This window comes from Leucoraja erinacea, chromosome 19 (genome assembly GCF_028641065.1).
Source record: "Leucoraja erinacea ecotype New England chromosome 19, Leri_hhj_1, whole genome shotgun sequence".
In the NCBI taxonomy this organism is placed as follows: Eukaryota; Metazoa; Chordata; class Chondrichthyes; order Rajiformes; family Rajidae; genus Leucoraja; species Leucoraja erinaceus.
In genome coordinates this window covers 27,614,966-27,630,500 of record NC_073395.1, presented here as the reverse complement: position 1 = coordinate 27,630,500, position 15,535 = coordinate 27,614,966, and the positions used below count along the sequence as shown (strand labels likewise).

At 44.2% G+C, this 15,535-nt stretch overlaps 1 protein-coding gene across 1 annotated transcript in view; it reads right to left on the bottom strand.

The window, feature by feature from the left end:
* frs2a (fibroblast growth factor receptor substrate 2a) overlaps positions 1-3,122 on the bottom strand; it is an 86,730-nt gene extending 83,608 nt beyond the window's left edge. Inside the window, exon 1 of the mRNA XM_055650722.1 lies at positions 3,018-3,122. The gene's annotated coding sequence lies outside the window, so the exon portion shown is untranslated. The remainder of the gene's footprint in view (positions 1-3,017) is intronic.
* Positions 3,123-15,535: the final 12,413 nt, after the last annotated feature.

Genomic DNA, 15,535 nt, shown 5'->3' with positions numbered 1-15,535 from the left:
TTTAAATGTATTGTAATATTGAGCAAAAGGTGGGAAGCCAATGCTAAATTGTGCACCAAGTATGCACAAATGATTGTACTTTCTAAAAGGTGCTGTGGAACAACAATATATACTATACTTTGCATCTTGTTGTGAAAGATACTGCACAACAGTCCAAACACTGAGAAGCACTAAATATTATGCTGTTTTATAGCAGAACAAGGGGTCACAGTTTAAGGATGAAGGGGAAATCTTTTAGGACCGAGATGAGGAAAAACTTTTTCACACAGAGAGTGGTGAATCTCTGGAATTCTCTCCCGCAGGAGGTAGTTGAGGCCAGTTCATTGGCTATATTTAAGAGGGAGTTAGATGTGGCCCTTGCGGCTAAAGGGGTCAGGGGGTATGGAGAGAAGGCAGGTACAGGATACTGAGTTGGATGATCAGCCATGATCATATTGAATGGCGGTGCAGGCTCGAGGGGCCGAATGGCCTACTCCTGCTCCTATTTTCTGTTTCTATGTTTAGTGAGCTATATTCAACCGATAATCACAAAATGTTCAATTCCATTCACTGCAACTCAGGAAATGAAGCAATTTATGCCTGTATCGAGACCTACACAATATCCACGGGTTGGGATATTGCATTAACATTATTTGTTATTTAAGTGCCAGTGTATGACCACCTGACATTCAACAACATTATCATCACTGGGTACCCCACAATCAACATTTTAAAAATCACCATCAAATACACTTAACTGGACCTGCAGTGAGTGACTTATCCCTGAGCCCCCCAAAACCTTTCCACGATCTGCAAGTCTCAAATCAAGAGTGCAATGTAATACTATCCCTTGTTTGGATAAGTGCAGGCATAACAGTGAAGATAAAAACCATTCAAGAGAGAACAGTCTGTTTCACCATCACTCAACTTACCAAATGTTCACTCCTTCCATCACCCGTCTACAATGGCTGAGCAACATATATAGAATGCACAGCAATTACTCACCAAGGCATAATAGCCCCTGCCCCCCAAAGACAACAACCTACGCTATCAAGAAGTATAAAAACAGAAGCTGGGTGGCAACATCATCACCCACAGCTTTCGCTCCAACCTGTCTTGGCACTATTTGTTTCTTCATCATCAATGGATCCAAACCATGAGATTCCATATGCAACTACACTGGAAGAATACCTTTACCAGGAGAACTGAGTAGTGCATGAAAGTGGCTCATCATGAGCTCTCAAAGGCAATTAGAGATGGATAACAAATGCTGGCCCTTCCAGCAAGTCTCAAACAAATAATTTATAAACTGTGTAAAGTTTCAATGCTTTTCTGAAAGGATTTGGAGTGAAACTTTGTAAATATCAAATACTGAATACTTTGAAAAAATTATGTTGGTCTGAAAATTGAACAACCAATTGTTATGGATTTATTATCAGTTGATAGACACACTTGCAATAAAGTTCTCAGCTTAACCGTAATGTTGACAAGATGTTCCTGCATGTACCAAAACAAAGATCAGCAAATCCTTCCACTCTTTATACCAGCACTCTTCCAAAAAGCAAATGCCAAGGTGTTCCGTATATTTGAGAATTAATTTGGTTAATGGCCAGAATCTACAAACATTTTGTCATGTTTTAGCAAAATGAAAAATTATCTAGAGCAGCAAAATAACCAATATCGCACAAATAAAAATTTACAAGATAACTATTTTAAACATAATTCATTGGCAATTTCTGGAGAAATAATTATCCAATGGCGCAACTTTCCAATCTGAATATGAAAGTAATTTTAGATTTTAAATATTATTTAAGAGTCCTGCATTTTTGACATGGCTTTAATTTCTCAGAGATAAAATCCAAAATTGCATAATTTCCAGTCTTCAAAATGACATAATAAAGGGCTATGGAATCTGAGATACACAAAATATGCACAAGCTCAATTTTATGCAGGAAATCCTGTCATTAAGTATTTGAAGAAAACAGTGGTGAAATGACTGACTCCGAATTTCTTTTTATACAAGGTATTTTGTATGAAATTCAAATCATCCTCCAGGTTAAGGAACAAGATCTTATGGAAACAGTTTTCTTCATTAAGCTCGTATATCAACTATAAGTGATGTTTCATGCATACAGGTGTATTGTCTACAACGACAAGAAGATGTCAATGGACACGGTCTCAAGATAGAAATAATTATTTATAATACTATAGTAATAAAAAATCACAGGATTGGATGGGGGCAAAGGGGCAGGGCGTAGGCAATGGAATTGGGGTTGGGGATGAGTAGGCTAGAGATGGGACTATGGGGTGGGATGGGTGTAGGGTGAGGTGGAGTGGGATGGGACAGGGTATGTTTGGAATAAGGATGGGACGGGGTGGGGAATAGAGAATGGGACGAGGTGGGGAATAAAGGGTAGAATGGACATATGGGATGGTGAGATGAGATGGGATGGGATGAAATGGGGTTGGAGATGGGATGCGGGCAAGGATACGAGGAGGTAGGGGATGGACCGGGTTGGGGATAGGGCAAGGAAGACGGGATGGCGGTAGGGGCACGGTCGGATGAGGGGGACGGAGGATCGGATGAGCAGACGAGGGGCATTCGAGGATGGCCGGGAGCGGGGGGTAGGAGGGGAGGGGTGGGGCAGCTTGGAGCTCGGGACTGGGGGTTCATGCCGGGAGCGGGGTGTGTAGCCGGGGCGGAGCGGGGGGGGGGGGGGGGGGGGGGGGTCATGGCGGGGAGCGGGGTGTGTAGCTGGGGCTGGGGCCGGGAGCGGGGGGTGGTGGCCGGGAGCGGGGTGTGTAGCCGGGGCCGGGAGCGGGGTGTGTGCCGGGGCCGGGAGCGGGGTGTGGGGGGGGCGGGGTGTGTAGCTGGGGCGGGGGGGGGGGGCGGGGGTTAGCTGGGGCGGGGAGCGGGGGGGTTGTATCCGAGCTGCTTCACATCTCTCGCAGCCGCAGGAAAACGGCGCCGATCCGCTGTTTACAATGCCGCAGTGCCTCGCCACCATCCCCGCCGCGATAATGTGCCCGGTACTCACATCCCTGTTGCGGGCAGCAGAGCGCGTGCGTGCGGTCGGGTGGGGAGAGCGGGGCCGGGCGGGGACAGACCGGGCTGGGCTCGGGGAGACGCTCCGGGAACAGCGGGAGCGGCAGCGGCTCAGCAACAGCAGCAGCGCAGGCCGCGGCACAGCACTCACATTCCCCGGGCTTCTGCTTCCGGGTCACAGAGCGCCGGCGGGGAGGGGGGGCAAAGATAGGGGAGAGGAGGAGAGAGGAGAGAGGGGGGGAGAGGAGAGTGGATGGGGGGAGAGAAGGGGGGAGAGAGGCAGGGCCAGCCTTAGGAGGTGCGGGGCCCAATTGGGAACAATTTTCATAGAAATAGAAATATGACAGTCGGCTTTTAAAAAACTTAAACCGCGCATGCGCAGATTGTTTTCCTCTCCGTAAAAATGAAAATACATAAAGTAACAATTCAATTTGCCCAAGCTTCCAAATCTCCTTCTTTCTGAATGACAGCAGGTGGAAAGATGGGGGAAAAACGGGAGCACACAGGAACAAGTTGAATTAGTTGTCATCTTATAGAATGAATATACTAGTTCAAAGGACCAATTGGAGGGAGAGTTCCTTTCACAGCGTGTGGGGAGTCTAGCCAGGGGTAAAGTTGCGGGGAGGGCAGGAGCGTTAAGAAGAAGGGGGTCGGGGATCGTGCCAGTAACCAACTCACTCACCGCTGCCGTGGCGCTCCGGGAGCGGAGCCACCGCATTGTGGCTGGGGAGGGAAGCAGCTCCCGTGGCTACGAGCGGCTGCCATCACTGGACAGCGGAACCAACTGCCATCTCAGCGCCTTCTGCCGGCCCGCTCACCTCTGGCAGTGCTCTCCATCTGAACAGTGAGGGGACCAGCTCAAGAGCAAAGATCATAGAGCGGAGTGGGTCAGCGGGTGATGGATAGCATCACAGTGGGCAGTGGGGCTTACTCCTGTGTCAGCGCGAACAAGGGATCAATTGAGGTTACTCGCCCTGACATATGGAGTAAGCTCCACCGCCTGTCCTGTTATCCATCGCCCGCTGACCTGTTCTTGAACTGGATGCTGGCATGATCCCCGACCCCCTCCTTCTCAACGCGAGGGGGGGGGGGGGGGGGGGGGGGGGGGGGGGTGAAGAAGCTATAAGCCTCCCATGAGAAATTTTATCTAACTCTGATGGTGAGTTTCAAGAAATTCTCAATGTGTCATCAATGCAACGATTTACATTCCTCAGTAAATGTAATTGTGTTTTGATCAAGTATTGATGATGCCGCATGAAGTTGTTATCCATGTTCGTTTTGTAAAAAAATTCGTAACGCGATGTTTTAAAAAAAATCTTTATTTAACAATGCGAATTTGTATTTCCGTACGAAATACGTAAAATTATCGCGGGTTCCCCCCCCCCCCCCCCTTAGGCGCGGGGCATAATTGGGAGAAATCGGTCCAATCGGCTTAAGGCTGGCCCTGGAGAGAGGAGGGGGTGGGCACAGAGGAGGAGGTGGGGGGTGAGAGGAGGAGGAGGAGGGGGAAAAGAGGGGGAGGAGGGAGAGAGAGGGAGTATGGGCGGTAGATAGGGAGGATGGTGTATGGGGGGGGGGGGAAAGGGTGTATGGGAGGGGTGGTAGTGGTGGTTTATGGACAGGGGGAAAGTACAGGGAGGATCTGGATGGGGAGAGGTGGGTAGGTTGGTAGACTGGGGGGGGGGTGTCAGGAGGACGGGTGTGGGAGAGATGGGTACATGGGAGAGAGCAAGTGGATGAGGGTTACATATGGAGGAGGGAAGAGGATGTGCATGGGTAGTGGGAGAGGGGTGTGGGAGAGGTGGGATAAGTGGGCGTATGGGGATCAGTAAAAAGAGAGAGGAGAGGATGGTTGGGAAGGGAGAAAAGTGGGGGCAGAGTTGGAAATGGGGTGGGGGAATGGAGGTGTGAGGAGGGGGGCCTGCGTTAAAAGACGGGGAATCAGAGAGAGGGGTAACGGAGCAGGTGAGTGTGGGTAAGAGAAGGAGAACGGGAGCATAATGTAAAAGACTCGAGGAGGGAAGAATGGGTGTGGTGGAGCAGGACGGGGTAGATTGACTGAGTAAGATAGATGGAGATGGGGAAGAGAAAGGACGGAGTGAGGCTGAAGTGAGCAAGTGAGGGAAAAAAATAATTTAGTAGGAAAGAGGAGGTGGATGGGTGAGGGGACGTAAGGGAAGATAGAATGGAACAGAAGGGTAGAGGGGGGGTGAGGAGAAAGGCCCAAGGTGGGAGTTGAGGATGGGGTGATGATAATTTAGAAAGAGGATGGAGTGAGATGCAGGAGAATGGTGGGGGGAAAAGGGGTTGGTGGCTGTACAGAGGAAGGTTGAGGTTAAAGGCTGCAGTGTAGTTGGAAACACGAGACAGAGGTGCCATGAGAAAGAGGGTAGATTGAGATATCACTATGGACAGGAATAAATAGTAAGATTAAATGAGAACTTACCAGTTCGAAGTTTGATCGTTATTTTATGAGGAGTACGTTGAGGGAATACGTGAAGAACCCCGCCAGGACGCATGCGTGTCATTCTTCAAAGCAGCGGTGTGAAATCACAGATAACTGTAATGACTTAAACATAGTAAGATTAGAGAAAGAAATACCAGTTGAGTATATGATCATGGGTGGGAGCGGAGGGCACGTATTCCCTCAACGTACTCCTCATAAAATAACGATCAAACTTCGAACTGGTAAGTTCTCGTTTAATCTTACTATTTTACTTTGGAGTCACGTGAGTGACTACGTGAAGATTTCAAAGCTCTGTGATTTCATGCCTTGGGAACGAGTCCATGCATCACATCTGCCTTAATGACTGTAGGAGAAATTGTGTCAACATAATTTAGACATGAATTCGACATTGAAATCCATGAAATTTATTAACACAAAATTATAGCCCCTATTTATGGGGTAAATTAAATTACAGAACTTAAAATTGTTTCTGCAAACGTTCCAGGTTTCATGACTGGTTTATGATAAAATAGTTGGAATGTTTTTTCCCCTGACCATCCTGCTGCCTTGAGGATTTGGTCCATTGGCACATCCAACTGCATAGCTGCCGATGTAGCTGCAGCCCTGGTGGAATGAGATTTAAAAATATTAGTATCCACCCCAGCCTGTATTAGAACCTGTTTCAGCCATCTTGAGATGGTCTGGACCGTCACTCTTTTGTGTGGTTGCTTATGGCTGACTAAAAGTGCTTTCTCATTGCCTCTGATGATTTTCGTGTTCTCCATGTATAACGACAAATGTCTTACTATACAGAGACGATCATCTGTTGGGTAAGACCTAAATGCTATATTGCGGCCTGCTGATCCCCGTCTGTTCTGTTTTACTAATTCATAAATATGAAACGTAATATTTTCAGATGAAGAAGTCATGTTGTCCAGTCTTAATTTATGTAATGACTGTACCCTTTGTGCCGTGACCAATGCCATTAGCATGACTGTTTTTAATGTCAGTCTATGTAGGGACAGAGCTGTTGCTGGAGACCAATTCCTGAGCATCTTCAGGACAATACTCACATCCCATATTTGGGAGTACCTGGTTCTTGGGGGATTGGTATTAAAAATTCCCCTCATAAGTTTTGTTACCAGTGGGTGAGTCCCAACAGTGTGACGCTCTGTTCCTTGCCATAGATAAGTTGATGGGGCACTTCTGGCGCAGTTGATGGCACTATAACTGAGCCCCTCATCATAATGGAGGCCTGCCAGGTATTCCAGAACAGACGGGATGTTCATATCTCTGTAGGTGATGCTGTTTTTGTGACAATACATCTCCCACTTCCTGATATAGACCAGATACTGTTTTTTGGTGGACTGTCTGTGGGCCGCCAAAATCATGTTCACTGTTCGGTCTGTCAGTCCCAGCTGTAGTAGTGGTATTTTTAAACTCTACAAATTAATAAATTAAAATAGTTATGGCATGGGTGGCTATCCCTTGTTACGGGATGAACCAATAAGTCTGGTCTATTCGGGATGGACTATTCTAATACCATGTTCAGTATCACTGGGAACCATGGTTGTGTAGGCCAATCGGGTACTACCAAAATACCAGACGCAGAGTCTTGCTGTATTTTCCTTAATACCCGACTGATGAGGCAGAAAGGAGGGAATGCATAAATAAACAATTTCCCCCAATGCAGCGAAAATGCATCTGTCGCCGCTACCCCAGGGTCTGGTTCCCATGAAACATAGTTTGATAACTGGTGATTAAGCCTGGATGCGAATAGATCGATATCTGGTGTTCCATATCATGCTGTAATATCAGCAAATACTTTTTTATTCAACATCCATTCGGTGTTTTCATTAAATTTGCGTGACCTGGTGTCTGCCACTAAATTTAGTTTACCTGGTAGGTAAGTAGCTGATATCCAAATATCTCTCTGGATACACCACTGCCAAATTTTATTAGCCAGATTGTCACATGATGTCAATTTGTTTCCACCCATGTGGTTGATAAATGCTACCACGGTGGTATTGTCAATCTGTAGTCTAACATGCTGGTGATATGACCCAGTACAATATGACTTGGGCCATAGAATGCACCCAACATTTCCAGGTAGTTTATGCCCAGTGTTAGTAATAATGATGCCTCCTGAGCAGTCCATCTACCTCCACAGCTGGAGATGGAATTGGTGGCACCCCAACCAAGTGCACTGGCATCAGTTTGTAGCACCATAGAAGGGTTGTTGATAATGATTGGATTGAAACAAAGCCAAATGTTATCTATCCACCATTTTAGTTCCATTATAGCTTTGATTGGTAGCTTCATTGGTCTGTCAAAATGACCAGCATTGATTTTGAGTGCTTGTATTTTTGCTCTCTGTAAATTTTGGTAATGTAAAGGTCCAAATTGTGTGGCTGGAAAAGCAGCCACCATTTTGCCAATTACTTTTGCTACCAATCTGATGGACGGTTTACTGATGTCAATGAGGTTATTGCAAGCCTCTATTAAGTCTATAGCCTTTCCCTTTGGCAAAGTCACCGACATGTGAACTGAGTCAATGGCGAACCCCAAATAGTCTATAGAAGGCGTTAATTTAGATTTAACTGGATGGATAATAAAGCCCAGTTTTTCAAATAACAGTTTTGTGGCTGTTACAGTTTGTTTGGCCAATTCCAAAGTTTTGCCCACAGAAGTATGTCATCTAGATATGCCATGACCATGTGTTTCCGTTTTCATAGAAACGCTAGGGCTGGTTTCAAAATTTTTGTGAACAGCCTGGGGGCTGACGTTAACCCATTTGGCAGCGCTCTATACTGCCAGTGCTGTCCCATCCAGTTGAATTTTAAGTAACATCTGTGGTCACCTCGTATAGGCACTGAATAGTAAGCATCTTTTAAATCGATGCTACCAATGAAGTAACCTTTGGAAATCAATTGTTTAGCAGTAACAAAGGTTTCCATTTAAAAATGAATATATTGTACAAATGTATTCAATTTGGTCAGATCTATGATGATGAGACAACCACCATCTTTTTTGTTTTTGGTAAAGATATTGGACACGAATTCTAGCGGTTCGTGTTAAGATTTTTCAATTACACCTTTTGCGTAAAGCCGCTCCAGTTCAGCATGCGCTTCTGATTTTTCTTTACCGGAAAGTACGAACATTCGGTTCGGTATATGTTGAACTGGAGGGCTGTACTTGTGTATAAATTCTATTGTATATCCCTGGATACTGCTTAAAATATAAGTATCGGAAGTTAACATACTCCACGCATCCAGAAAGGAGTGCAATCTCCCCCCAACCTCCATGCTCCCTGTATTTTGTAGGGAACCAGACCCACCTACCTCCATAGTTACCAGTGGCAGGTTTACTTCTTTTTGTAAATCCTTTGTTGATGTTGAGGCGTTGGTGTCTGGGTTTGCAGTTTGGTTGATGTTGGAGGTTCGCGTATCTTCCAAGAAGGCCGGCCTGGGCCATGGCCTAAAAAAGACTCATGTTTGGTGTACCTGACCTTCGAGCTTTCACCAGTCGGTCTTGCTCTGCTGGTGGGTGCGTAGGGGTGCTGTCTATGGCTGTAGTGGGTTTTTGATGGAGTCCCTTTTATGAGTCCCAGGGTTTTTGCTTCCTCATCGAGCTCCTTGACTTGCTTCGATAGGTTACCTCCAAATAGTAGTAATGGTGGTTTTATGTTTCCAGGTTTGCACAGACCCGCGAATTTCGGGTTTAAAGTAGGTCGGATGGCACGCTTCCTGATGCTGTTTATCTCATATTGAGTGTTGCAAAGTAGTGCCAGTGCATCCTGTTGGTCCTGGGACATGTCCTTGTCATCCACTGTGCGGGCAAATGCTGTTATCCCTGCTGTTAGGAGTTTTAATACCTTTTGGAGTTTGATATCCATGCCTCTAACTCCTATTCCAATATGTTTCCATATACAAGTATTTACTACTGGAACATTCAGGGATATACAGTTGCCCGGTGCCAGGTGTCTTGACGTGGTGTCCAATACAGCATGTTCTTGTAGCTGGTTAAAGGACATATAGTCTATACTGGCAGCTAGCTTTTGCTCCAGGTTTTGGCCAGTCTGGTCTCGCTGTATGAAGTTGGACACCATGTCCTGTAGATTCTCACGTTCCTGCACCCCCTGCACACTTGATTTCTCTTCTGCAAACCCCTCTTCTGGATCAGCCCAGTACTGACCCGCAGTGCTCCCCTCTGATGAGGGAGAAGCACTGTGCAGCCCTACAAGAGGTACTGCTGTGGGTTTTCCATAGAGCCCACAGTGACTCAACTCCATCTCCCGGAGCCTGTCACGTTGGAGCAAATGCTCCACACACCGCTCCATCCGGCTCCAGCGCTCACGGTCGCTGGCCGCCCGCGGCTGCTCAAAGTCGGACTCATCTGAGTCCACGACTTTGTTAGTTTTCTGTCTTGCCTTACCGCCCGGCCGCGGAGTGGATCTGGCCGGTGCGGGGGCGACATCGGGCACAGTTGATCCCATTATAGGTGATTCAAGTGCCGCTGGCCGCTGCTGGCTGCCCGCTACTCCGCGGTCCTCCCCCACCAGCTTTGTCGCAGCCCTCTTTGTTTTCTCTTACCTGCAGGTTCCGGCTTTTAAACTGCCGCTGCGGGAGAACGTCGTTCCACCCCGCCTGACTGTTTCGCAATGCGTGTAGCGATATTACACGCATGCGTCCTGGCGGGGTTCTTCACGTAGTCACTCACGTGACTCCGAAGTAAAATTAGAGATTTATCCATGCATTGAATGCAAGACTAGCAGCGCTCCCAATGATGTGAGGTACTCCTGTGGAGGAAAGGGAGCAGTAATAAAGGGTGAAAGACGGAGATTTCTGAAACTGCAATTTCTTTCCAGATAAGATGTTCCATGAGCATACAAGGATTCGGTACCATTAGGAGAGTATTCACTGTTAGTCCACAGCTGATCACCGTACTGAAGTTCCCAAGTGGTTTGCATGATCAGTTTACTTTTTAAGCAATCGATTAACATTTTTAAGATTATCTAAATTAAAATAAATATTTAGATATTTAGTTCTAGTTGTTGTTAGTGAATGGCTATGCATACCTTAGTGTGCTGGTTCCGAGAAAGAACGTTCAGATGTCACAGTCTTCACATATGCAGAATTATCTGACATACGATATCATGTACGATAAATCCATATCTAAGCATCTTTCAGTCCTTTTTATTTGAAGAACAATACAAAGTAAAAATATTTGTAAATTATTTATTATGGTAGTATTACATTAGTACTGAAAGTGTTCTACTCAACCACTAAACACCCGATGGATATATTTAAGGTGGAGATTGATAGATTGTTAAATAGTATGGGTGTCAGGGGTAATGGTGAGAAGGCAGGGAATGGGGTTGAGAGGATAAGATAGATTGGCCATGATTGAAAGTCCTAATTCTACTCTTACAACTTCAGAACTAAACCAACAAGTTTATTTTTGATGGAGCCACAAGATACTGCGGATGCTGGAATCTTGACTAAAACACAAAGTGCTGGATGAACTCAGCGGGTCAGGCAGCATCTGTGGAGGGAAATGGATAGGTGACGTTTTGTGTTAGGACTCTTCTTCCCCCCCCCCCCCCCCCCCCAATCAAACCCTCCCCTCACCTGTATCCACTTGCCTGGCTTTGTCCTCCCCACCACTTGTTTTCCAACTTTCCCACCCTACTATAATCAGTTTGAAGAAGGGTGCCAATCCGAAACGTCGCCTATCCATTCCCTCCAGATGCCACCTAACCTGCTGAGTTACTCCCTGCTATTGCTTATCCTGCAATTCCATATTTTTTAACAATGTCTCTTAACTGGAATTGGGAATTAACATGGTATCGGTAGCTCCAGTTTAAGAGTACAGATGGACAATTCTTCGTTATTTGAGGAACAGATTGTACTTGACGAAACCAATGTGTGTAATTTTAATGTACTAATTCTGAAGAAGATCGCCACACCCATTGTGTATTGTTCAGTTGTGATTGAGTGTAACCAATACCCTTCTCTGCAGAATAAAGCCAAGTAATTCCTGTGGGAGTGTTTCACTTAGGTGCTTGTTTAGAATACTACAGGTCACACAGCATTCAGACTGCCTTTTGTTGACATTGTTGGTGCTAACTGGTTTTATGAGGGCTTCTAACATATGGTGCCCTGTAGAATTAGTTTCTCTTGATAAATTGTAAATTATCAAACTGGTTTGGAATGCCAGCTATTCTCTTAAATTGGCAATTATCAATTTTTTTTACCCTTGTAAATATAAACAGATTCCATCCCGTTTGAATATTTTTGCGATCTCATCTTCATTCCCTTTAACGAGATTAGTATTTCATCAATATATACATTATCTGTTCTTTTAAAAAAAACCCATTTAGTTTATTTTAAAAATTTTTATTAGAAGCAATTGTACAAAGATAAAACATTCGGCATCTAAAATTATACAATTATTTTACAGCTTCATTTTTAACCTTATAACCTAAACTATGAAAATGAAAAAATAAAATAAAAAGAAAACAAGAAACGGAAAAAAGTGAAAAGTGAAAAGATAGATCGAAAAAGAACAAAAGAAAGACCCCTAAACTACCAAAGTAGTGTGGCCGAAAGATATAGAAATACAAAAAAAGAAAAAGAAAGGTGGAGATATACCTTGCCCCCCCCCTGCCCACCTCACCCAACCCTGCATTGGATTTAAATTTGTGTTGCATCATGCTATTCTTGTAAGAATTCGGTGAAGGGTGTCCATGTCTTGAGAAATTGATCTGGTTTTTCCGCCAAGCCAAGCCTAATGTTTTCCAAATGTAGTGTCTCGGACATGTTTGTGATCCACATCTTCACTGTAGGGACTGTTGTCTGTTTCCAAAATTTAAGTATTTGTTTTTTCGCCGTTATCAGGCCATAGTTAAGGAGACGTCTTTGAAATATCATTAGCTCAGAACAGGCCTCTGACATACCTAGTGTGATCAATTTTATGTCGGGATCCAATTTTGTTTGAAGTATTTTGGAAAAAATATCAAAGATTCTCCTCCAGAAGTTTTGTAATTATGTACAGGAAGCAAAAGAATGGGTTATAGTTGCTTCTTGGAGGAGACATTTATCACAAATAGGAGAGACATTTGGGAAGATCTTATTCAATTTAGACTTTGAATAATAGAGTCTATACAGTATTTTAAATTGTATTACCGAGTGCCTAACATTAAGAGAACAGTAGTGTATATATAGAAGACTTTCTTCCCAACCATCCTTTGAAATTGTTAAACCCAATTTGTCTTCCCAAGCTCGCCTAATTATTTCCGACGATGGGATATGTAAATTTAAAAGTGTATTTATAGAGGTACGATATTAACTTATTTGAGTCCGATTTTCTATTCATGCATCCATCTAGTATATCTGGACCCATAGAGTGACAATCTTGGGTGTGTATTTTCACATAGTCTCGTATTTGAAGATATCTGGTATTGACTACCTTTCAAATGATATTTCGACTAATTCTTGAAACGAGAGGAGGGTCCCCATCTCATAAAGGTCTCCCAGCTTTTTAATTCCTAAGCTTTCCCATTGTACAAACGCCTTGTCTGAAATAGACTGTTTAAATGAGGGATTATTGGCGATTGGTAAGAGGAGAGATAAATTTCTTAATTTAAGGATTGATTTCAACTGTTTCCAGATTCGTACGGTGCTATGGATTATCGGATTTTTCTCATACGTTGATTTCTTCAGATTTATTGGAGAGAGAAGAATCACGCCTATATTGAAAGGCAAGCAATCTTCCCTCTCCATTTTTAACCAGTTTACTTGTTGGCATGTATCGTCCATCCAATAGATTAAATTTTTAATATTAGTTGCCCAGTAGTAGAGAAGAAAATTAGGGAAAGCCAGTCCGCTGATTTCTTTAGGTTTGCATAAATGTTGTTTGTGAATTCTGTGAGTTTTATAATCCCAGATAAAGTTTGTAATTATTTGTACATTATCTGTTCTACTCAGCTGTGAAATATTTAGGCCTAGTTTCCAAGGAAAGTTATATTTCTCAATTACTTGAAATTTCAAAGATAGACACTTTAGAGATACAAGACAAAACAGGCCCTTTGGCCCACCAAGTCCGCGCCGACCAACAATCACACCGTACACTACACACACAATGGACAATTTTATAACTTACCATAGCCATTTAACCTACAAATCTGTATGTCTTTGGAGTGTGGGAGGAAACCGGAGCACCCAGGCAGTCACCGGGAGAATGTACAAACTCGATACAGACAGCACTGTACGGCAGCATCTCTACCATTGCACCACTGTGCTGCCTGTAAAGTACTGGAGTAGCTCAGCGGGTCAGGCTACATCACTGGAAAATATGGATTGATGATGTTTCCGTAGGGACATTCCACACTTAAGTTGGCTGCTGGCCCACTTGTGACCGTTATATACACAGTTTCTGCGCTGGGCGAACATAAATCAATCCAAAATAAATGGAAATCTTTCACATAATTAATGTGGACCCAACTGTGTCCATTCCATTTTCCACACCTGTTTTTACCCCTCTGCTCCATCCTGTATCTTGGCTCATTCATGCATCATCAGTAATATCCAAACCCATTCACTTTGTACATCTCCCTTTCACCTCCCACCATCATCCATTGATCCAAACTGTTTTTACCAGGAGTAACAGCCATTGATTTATACTTTCAATGTAATATGTTATGTTTGCTGCTGGTAATGTTTCTTTCTTGTAGAAGATTGGATTAATATTTATCTCTTTAATTACCTGTCCCCGACCTCCCACATTATTCCACAGAAAGTTGATGAGCAACGTGCCATCTTTCAACTCGGCATTTTAAGGTTGTTACTATAAGTCTGAAGAAAGGTCCTGACCTGACCTAACTCTGAGGATACTGCCTGACCTGCTGAGTTACTCTGAGCATTTTGTGTATTTTCCTTGGTAAACCAGCATCTGCAGCTCCTTGTTTCCACATTAAAACCTAAATTCGAAACAGAGTTGAATAAATTCACATATTAAACATTAGAACTTTGGTGGAGGGGCATTAATCTTATGAGGACAGATCATCCTTAAATCCTTACCCTGGCGAGAGTGCAGTAACTATCGTTTCTGGCTGAAATCATTGTCAGGGCATCGGGGCGGCAGAGCAGTAGAGTTGCTGCCTTATAGCGCCATAGACCGGTTTTGATCATGACAATGGGTGCTGTCTGTACGGAGTTTATACGTTCTCCCTGTGACCACGTGGGTTTTCTCTGGGTGCTCTGGTTTCCTCCCACACTTTTAAAGAAATACATGTTTGTAGGTTAATTGGCTTTGGTAAAATTGTAAACTGTCACTAGTCTGTAGGATAGTGCTGGCGAACAGGGTGATTGCTGGTCCGCATCGACTCGATGGGCCTGTTTCCGCGCTGTTTCTCTAACGTCTAAAGTAATGGCATTGAACTGAGGGCTTGTGTGGTATTCATGATAGCAGGCCTGCCATTTTTCTGGCGTTGGAAATATTGCCAATTATATCACCAATTGCATAATGTTCGTTTCACTCTTGGTGGCAAAGATTATTTCACACGAGATCATGCTACTTTGTTGCATTTATTTTTATTTAAAGCGCCACTCAGCTGCCACTTGGAGTCCTGACTTACAGGCTGCTCAAGCAGTCTCTAAAATTTACAATCAATGGTGAGTTTTTTTCTCCATTAACTTGCTGCTGAGATACTGATTCTATGGCAACCACAGTTGTGGCCACACTGACAACAATCTGTCATGACAATGACAGGGCACGTGGTGGGGTTGGGGGAGGTGGAGGAACCAGATTTCAGGGCAGGAAGTACATCAGAGATATCCTACCTCTATCTTTCTGATAAATAATTTATTCACAGGCTCAGAACTTTCAAGGTTGACATCACATGTTTATAAATACACAGGACAAGATGTTAAAAGTCCAAAATGCCAAATGTCAACTTACTCCCGATGGTGATCGGAGCCTTCTGCATTCACTTATGCTCCTCCGATGTCGAGAAAGGCTAGGCAGACACGTCATTGGGATTATCAAATGGGCACCTACTTTCA